The sequence below is a fragment of the Miscanthus floridulus genome, unplaced genomic scaffold, assembly GCF_019320115.1.
Source record: "Miscanthus floridulus cultivar M001 unplaced genomic scaffold, ASM1932011v1 fs_313_1, whole genome shotgun sequence".
NCBI classification, from domain to species: domain Eukaryota; kingdom Viridiplantae; phylum Streptophyta; class Magnoliopsida; order Poales; family Poaceae; genus Miscanthus; species Miscanthus floridulus.
Genome location: NW_027096565.1, coordinates 127,688 through 134,815, shown reverse-complemented (window position 1 = coordinate 134,815; position 7,128 = coordinate 127,688). Strand labels below are relative to the sequence as shown.

Here is a 7,128-nt window from a genome sequence, read left to right as displayed (position 1 = left end):
GTCCCGCTCTCGGCGCAGATTTCTTTTTTTTCTGGCCTGGATCAATTTTTTGCCGAGAGCTGGCTCTCGGCGAAGAGGTTTGCCGAGAGCTACTCTCGGCAAATAATAATTTTTATTTTTTTATATTTTTTTGTGCAGTTAGCTAGTTAAAAAATTCGAACCGAATTTGAAAAAAAATAACTTTACCGAGAGCCGGATCTGGGGGCTCTCGGTAAAGGGGGAAGGTTTGCCGAGAGCCTCCCAGATCTGGCTCTCGGCAAAGTGGCTTCACCACTTAAACGTTTCGGCGCAGCCCCGCAAGCCGCGTGAAACGTTTCGGCCGCAGCCCCGCCGCCGCCGCAGCCCGCCACGCCCAGCCGCGCGCGCTGCCGCCGCCGCCGCAGCCCGCCACGCCCAGCCGCGCGCGCTGCCGCCGCCGCTCCGCCCGAGCCAGCCCGCCCCATCCTGCTCCGTGCCTCCGTCACGCCAGGAGTCAAGGTCGTCGCCGCCGCCGCCGCACGCCAGGCGCTCGCGTCTTCATCGTACCCTTCGTCAGGTCTTCGTCGGCCACCCAACAGGTATGCCCACTCCTTTCTCTTCCCTTTATGCTTTGTGAATTTGTATTCGGATCGAATCTAATTTCATTTCAGCATGCGGTTCTGCATCCATTGATCTGCTTTGATTTGATTGTCGTATGCTATGTATATAAAATGCAATTAAATTTAAATAACTATCATTATTATTAGAGGTAACTGTGAGGGTAAGATCTTTTGCTGCATGTCGTTTGCTTGACAGTAATGTAGTGTGGGCTGGTGATTGATATGGAATGATAAAACAGCTACTGAGCTGCTGGCACCTGTGATGAAACATCTAAAGAATTTAATTAAAACTTCTTCCTCGTGCACAGTTGCAATGTATCATGTAGTAGTACTTTGTTTTCTTGTCAAATAAACTAAGTTATCTCCGTGAGCAAAAAGAGGCTAACTGGATTATAATGTTAAAAATAGAAATATCCGAATTTGTATTTCTTAAAAGGAGAATTCCTGCATTTACTAAATTACTGTGCATCCTAAATCCATTTGTCACATTGTTTGCTATAGACAAGCAAAGTGTCTGAAAATTATTTGCTGGTTGAAATGATGAGAAGGCAAAATAGGATTAACAGGGAATGTATTGCTTGTGAATTCAAACATGTACTGTTCCACGAGAAGCGAACTTGATTGAAATGATGCACAAACATATTTGCCAATTCCCTTTGTGCCACCAGATATGGCAGTGGAAATTGTGTAAGCTTTCTGGTCGAAGTCATACAATTTTCTAAGCTTGATAGTGTTTCTGAATGCTGAGAACGAAAAAATGATGGAACTGAATGAGATGGGAAAGATAAGTTTCTTATCAGCTTGATAGTAGTAGTTGTAGTAGTTAGAGTAGTAGTAGTTGATAATTAAGCTGCATGTGGTTCCTTGATATATATGTGGTTGTCGGCCATCGTGCCGTGGTTTTCTTTCAGGTTTGGAAACCTCACCGTTCAGGGGAGATGCTGCCGAATTTTTGAGTTGACGTTATTTTGCTTCTTTCTTTCTTTTTGCAGGAGCCGAGTCGGAGTACCCCGGTGTCCCCAGGTCTGCCCGCACCGCGTCGCCTCGCCACTGCACCGACCCGCCACGGCCCCGCTAGCCTGACTTCACCGCCACCTAAGGTATAACCACTCTTTCTTTGTCTTGGTCATGTATCTCCACGTAACCCAGTTAGGTGTCTCCCGTTCGAAAGAGATACGGTTAGAAATATGCAGATATTTGCATATCAATAACCGTATCTGTTTTGAATTGTCCACGTTTTTTGGATAGCCCGAGGATGCGCAGATGGTGTTAGTTTCCATGGTCTGCTCCGATCCGAGACAGAGTTTCGACAGTACCTTCCTGTTGTTCTTCGGATACACAATCTCCCTGTCGGGACGTGTATTTGGAGAACAGCGGGGAGGTGCTGCCGAAATTCTGTCTCGGATAGGACCAGACCATGGGAACTAACACCATCTACGCATCCTCGGGTGGGATTAGGACCTATTCTTACCTATTAGATGGTAGGAACAACGTGTAGATGCAAGTCCATGGTTATATTTATTACTTGGTGATATATATGTTAGAGGATGGATGACCGTGAGTGGATGTACTCGGGCCGCCGGAGCGCCCGTGAGATTACCAGAGAATGGGTCGACAAGACCGAGGCTTTCATCAAGCAAGTATTTGACCAGGCTCCCGGAGCGCGTGCCATTTTTTGTCCCTGCATCAACTGTAAGAACAGAAAGAGGCAGACAAAGGAGGTGATGACTTCACATCTGGCTAGGCATGGATTTACGAAAAACTATACCTAGTGGACCCACCACGGTGAATCCGATCGTGTGAGAGAGGAGGTGGTGAGACCACGTGTCGAGGATTACAATGCCGATGCTGGGGTAGCAGCTTGGTTAGATGACTTTCACGAAGCACACTTCGCTGATGGACGTAGGCAGCAGGAGGAGGAGCCAGAGGCAAACGCAAAGGCGTATTACAACATGTTGTCTGCGGCAGGGAAACCCCTTCATGGCCACACACAGATTTCAAAGCTTGATGGCATTTCACGCTTAATGGCCTTAAAGTCCCAGTTCAACCTCAGTCGAGAGAACTTTGATGAAATGTTGACAGTTATTGGCTCCATCCTTCCGGCCGGTCACCTTCTGCCACAGAACATGTACGAATCGCAGAAGGTCCTTCGTGCACTTAAGATGCCGTATGAGCAGATACATACTTGTCCGAAGGGTTGCGTCCTCTTTAGAAAAGCACACGCGGATGCAAAGTACTGTCCAAAGTGTAAATCCTCTAGGTATCTGGAGGTAGACTCTGGTGATGGTGAGAAGAGGCAGAGTCCGTACCCCGTGAAAATCCTACGGTACCTTCCATTCATACCGAGGATCCAACGGCTATTCATGACAGAGGAGTCCGCGAAACAGATGATATGGCACAAAAATGGAAAAAGATACAGTCCTGAGAAAATGGTACATCCAGCCGATGGTGAAGCATGGCATCACTTTGATAACATTCATCGTAACAAAAGTGGGGAGGCACGTAATGTGCGTGTTGCACTGGCAACAGATGGGTTCAATCCTTATGGAATGATGGCTGTCCCATACACTTGTTGGCCCATGTTTGTTATCCCTCTCAATCTCCCCCCAGGCGTCTCCTTCCAACGACAGAATGTGTTCTTGTCGTTGATAATTCCAGAACACCCTGGGAATAACATGGGTGTGTTCATGGAGCCTTTGTTTGATGAACTGGTCCATGCTTGGGACCATGGTGTATGGACATACGATCGAGCTACAAAGACAAACTTCAACATGCATGTTTGGTATCAATACTCCATGCATGACTTCCTAGCATATGGGATATTCAGCGCTTGGTGTGTTCACGGGAAGTTTCCATGCCCCTTGTGCAAGGCAGCTCTGCAGTTCAATTGGCTGCAGAAGGGCGGCAAATATTCTGTGTTCGACAAACATCGACAATTCCTCCCTGCTGAGCATCCATTCAGACGAGACATCAAGAACTTTACTAAAGGTGTCATGGTTACAGACCCCGCACCATAGATGATGACCGGTGCCGAGGTTCATGATCAGATAGATGCTCTCCGGATCAATGAAAAAGATGGTAGGTTCGTGGGATATGGTGAGGAGCATATGTGGACCCATAAGTCGCCCTTGATGATGCTCCCCTATTATAACGACCTTCTTCTTCCACACAACATTGATGTAATGCACACCGAGAAGAACGTTGCTGAGGCGCTTTGGGCAACGATCATGGACATTAAGGATAAGACGAAGGACAATGTAAAGGCGAGACTGGACCTGGCAACGATATGTGATAGACCAAAGCAACACATGCAACCTCCTAGAAGCGGCAAGAAATGGACAAGGCCTAAGGCCGATTACAGATTGAAACCGGAACAAAAGAGAGAAGTATTAGAATGGTTCAAAACATTAATGTTCCCTGATGGGTATGCAGCGAATCTGAGGAGGGGAGTGAACTTATCTACCTTGCGAATCAACGGCCTGAAGAGTCATGACTATCACATATGGATTGAGTGTCTTCTTCCGGCGATGCTCCGAGGCTATGTCCCTGAGCATGTGTGGAAGACGCTAGCCGAGTTGAGCTATTTCTTCCGCCAGCTTTGTGCCAAGGAGTTATCTCGTAGCGTGGTTGCAGAATTGGAAAAAATAGCACCTGTGTTGCTCTGTAAGTTGGAGATGATCTTTCCACCCGGCTTCTTCAACCCGATGCAGCATTTGATTCTGCACCTCCCATATGAGGCACGAATGGGGGGGGCCGTGCAGGCCCGTTGGTGCTATCCAATCGAGAGATGTCTAAAGGTTCTTCGGAAGAAATGCAGAAACAAATGCAAAATCAAGGCTTCCATGGCGGAGGCATTCGTTCTAGAGGAGGTTACTAACTTCACACAAGCATACTATGGTGACAAGCTTCCTAGCATGCATAATCAACCCCCTCGTTACAATGCTGGTGAAAATGAATCAAAACTCAGCCTTTTCCAAGGGCAACTTGGAAGTGCGAGTGATGCGACCTCATTGTTGTTGAAAAACGAAGAGTGGCTCACAATCATTATATATGTGTTCACCAATCTTACCGAAATGGAGCCGTACATGCAGTAAGTGGCTTCTTGCACGAACTTGTTAATTAAATATGCCGTCAACATTCTGCATCCAACCTCCTTGTTTCTCGTTGTTACAGGGAGTTTATTAATGAGAACTGGCATCTATCAAGGGAACCTACCCCGCAAGAACGTGACACCATTCTTCATCAGGGTGCGGGAAATGGAATCTCTGATTTTATTTCTTGGTTCAAACAAAAGGTACTATGCAATTTAGCTCGTTCGCCGATTGATATTCCCAGTTGCTTGTACATTCCAATTTAACGATCTATCCTCCTTGACCTTGCAGAGCCAAACCGATTTGACTATGAATCCAGAGTTGAGACAGGTTGCCAATGGCTTTGAACATAGGGTCAAGTCATTTTCTAGTTATGATGTGAATGGATACCGATTTCACACAATAAGACACGAGCAGAGCCGGCCCAATCGAAGAACCATGAATTCTGGAGTTTTTACTGGCGGCCTTGATGGGGCCGAGTATTATGGAAGAATTGAAGAAATATACGAACTTAGGTTTCGTGGTCGCAAACCTCTTAACCCGGTTGTATTCAAATGCCATTGGTTTGATCCTCAAGAAACGAGACGAAGTCCTTCCCTTGGGCTAGTAGAAATTCGATAGGATTCCGTCTATGGCGGAAAGGATGTCTATATTGTGGCTCAACAGGCCACACAAGTTTATTATCTCCCCTACTCGTGCCAAAGGGACCCTCGTCTTCAGGGTTGGGATATTGTGCACAAGGTATCGCCGCACGGTAAAGCACCTTCCCCAAACGCCGAAGACTACAACTTCGACCCAAACACATATGATGGAGAGTTCTATCAAGAAGAGGGTCTACAAGGGACTTTTGAGATTGACTTAACTGGAGCTATGGAAATGGAAGTAGACAATGAAATGGATGTTGATGTGGACGAGGGGGATGAGGTGGAAAATGCGAAGGACTTGGCGTTACTTGAAGGATTACATATTGGCAATGGCAATGATGACATAGTTGCTCCTTTGGAAAGTGTTGAACATTTTGACATGGCTGATAGTGATGATGAGAGCTATGATCCAGCTAATCCCGATGGGGATGATTATTTCTAATACATGTAATATTATGTTATTTTTTAATTATGCTTTATTTATTTTGCATCTCTTTATAATAATGTCTTGTTTATGATCCATCTAATCCGATCTTATTGTTTATGTCTTGTAGGTGATTGTGTAAAGATGGCGGGCCGCAGAGCTTTGCGGGCGGTCAGGTCGCTTTACGACACGGGGGGCAATACACCAGGGCCCTCAGGTGAAGCTGGGGGGTTGGCACCACCTCAGGGGAGGAGGAGGAGGGCGGCCGGGAGGAGGCCTAGGGCACCACCACCTCAGCCTACAGCAGCAGCACCACCAGAGCCCGAGGAGGAGCGAGAGGAAGAGCAGGTGGACGAGCAGGCTCAGCAGGGAGAGGACGAGCTGCAGGCCGAGCAGGAGGCCGACCAGCTGGACGAGCAGGAGGAGCGGGAGGACGAGCAGGAGGCCGAGGTAGGAGGTTCCAGTTCCACCGGAACCTCGGGTGTCTACCAACGAGGTCCGGCGAGCCTACCTGAGCGGCCGATACCTGAGGCTCTACGCCCGGTCATTCGACCCGTTGGGCAAAAGTACGTAACTTTTACATTTTTTCGCTCCTACATATGATAGAATCACAATGGAAACTAACAGTTTTTCTTAATCACTTACGCAAGTCTTGGAAGGTTGTGGACCCAGGTGCTCACAAAAGGTTGCCCAATGGCATCTTGGGTCTTCTCTGTAGGGAACACTTCCCAGGCTTGGTTCGCTACGCCAAAGCTCTGGAGCTGGCCTACACGTACGAGCACTACGTCGCCGCCCCTGATGCGGAGGACGAGACGGGCCGCACGTACAAAAGCGTGGCGGAGCAGGTTATGTGCGAGTTTTGGGTAAGTCTTCCTCCCACTACTTTGCTCAATACATTGCATTCGCTAGAGTTTCTTGAACCAGTGTATTGATACATCTTTTCTATATGCAGGACTTCTTCAAATGCGCCGAGGGCTACGAGGCGAGGGCGGCCAAGGCGTTGGCCAAATCTTTTAGAGGTCGCATCTCAGACATGCATTACGAGGCATGGCTCCAGGCCATCATCGATTACTGTGCCGTCTACGAGCTTCGGAAGGTAAAGAAAGAAGATGCAAGATTAATGCATCTGACCAAAGAGCAGTACCTGAAGGTAAATATACAACATCAATATTGATTTCTTCTGAGATTGGGTAGGCTTGAATTGTTCTTATATCTGTCAATGTATTTGATGTCGTACAGGTGCCTCCTGGCTGGTGCGCTAATAAAACGCGGGCCTAGCAGATGATGGTCGACAGGTGGGTGAGTGGCAATTGGGCGGATAACCACACCGTCCTCCGGGAACGACGTTTGCTGATGCCAGGTGTATCACACCACCAGGGCAACCTTAACAT

At 47.7% G+C, this 7,128-nt stretch overlaps 1 long non-coding RNA gene across 1 annotated transcript; it reads left to right on the top strand.

The window, feature by feature from the left end:
* Nucleotides 1-414: 414 nt before the first annotated feature.
* Nucleotides 415-6,734, top strand: LOC136531269 (uncharacterized). Its single transcript, XR_010777996.1, has 3 exons — nucleotides 415-557; nucleotides 1,571-1,678; nucleotides 6,690-6,734. It is a non-coding gene; the product is annotated as an uncharacterized lncRNA (long non-coding RNA).
* The last annotated feature ends 394 nt before the right edge of the window (nucleotides 6,735-7,128 follow it).